Source organism: Lotus japonicus, chromosome 1 (assembly GCF_012489685.1).
Source record: "Lotus japonicus ecotype B-129 chromosome 1, LjGifu_v1.2".
In the NCBI taxonomy this organism is placed as follows: Eukaryota; Viridiplantae; Streptophyta; class Magnoliopsida; order Fabales; family Fabaceae; genus Lotus; species Lotus japonicus.
The window spans coordinates 17,083,946-17,084,962 of NC_080041.1; the positions used below are offsets into that span (position 1 = coordinate 17,083,946).

Genomic DNA, 1,017 nt, shown 5'->3' on the forward strand with positions numbered 1-1,017 from the left:
TTTCTTGTAGGAAGTAGCCCCAATGATAAAGGGCCAATTAAGGAAACAGATACCATGAGAACCGAATACAACTTCTACACCACAAACCTTGAGGCTCGATCTTTAAAAAAAATAACCTTAGACTTGAACTATGTGGGTCACATATCTTATTCTTCATCTTATTTCTCACTCGCCTCTTCCAAGCTAAAGTTCAATGACAGATAATAACATGACTAATTATTGCATCAAAAGAAATTTCAAGGTATCATTATTCCAATTTATTTCATCTATATCCAACCATATATAGCAAAACAACACATTGACATATGAAGATGGACAGTAGTGGTTACTGATCCCAATTACAAAAGAAGTTTAGATCAACAAAGAGATACAATAGAAGAATGACTCAAGTTGTCTAAGTTCTTCACGCAGTTTTAGCCATTCTTTACGGGTGATGAGTTCGGCCAGGGATCGGTGCCGGCGGGGTACTTCTCGGCTTATCAAGATCACGACCTCTGTTAAAAAAACACATCTCATTTAAAATTCTGCAGTAAGTGTGTGCAATACAACTTAAATAATTAATGAAGAGTTGTTTACCTGGCCGCATTGGAAGGATTGACAAGAAGTAGTGCAAGAAGGAATAAGAGTTGAAGAAGGGAAAAAAACTTCGACATATTTGTTTGTCTGTGCAAATAAGAAACTGTATGGAGGTAATTCAAGAAAGTATAATGGTTTGAGTTGCGTATAATATTATATATACATACGGTATATGTGTATACGTGAACAACTAGTCTGGACTCTGGATGCATAGGTCAAATGGTCAATAGTCTTATAAAATGACAAATTAAAGTCATTATCCGCGTTAATTTATAATACAGTGTCTGCTACAATTAAGTTTATTTTAAAAAATGTTTGAAGTCCTGTTATTCACTAAATATGAGATTTCTTCATCAAGAAGTTTTCAACTTTGTTTCCCGCCCTAAATTTCTAAGTAAAATATTGCATTTTGTTTCCAATATAAATTGATTGATAAGGAAA

General features: G+C 33.8%; 1 long non-coding RNA gene across 1 annotated transcript; it reads right to left on the bottom strand.

Moving 5' to 3' along the window:
- Window positions 1–234: 234 nt before the first annotated feature.
- Window positions 235–707, bottom strand: LOC130731660 (uncharacterized). Its single transcript, XR_009016775.1, has 2 exons — window positions 577–707; window positions 235–494 (listed from the first exon to the last, which is right to left on the bottom strand). It is a non-coding gene; the product is annotated as an uncharacterized LOC130731660 (long non-coding RNA).
- Between the last annotated feature and the right edge of the window lie 310 nt (window positions 708–1,017).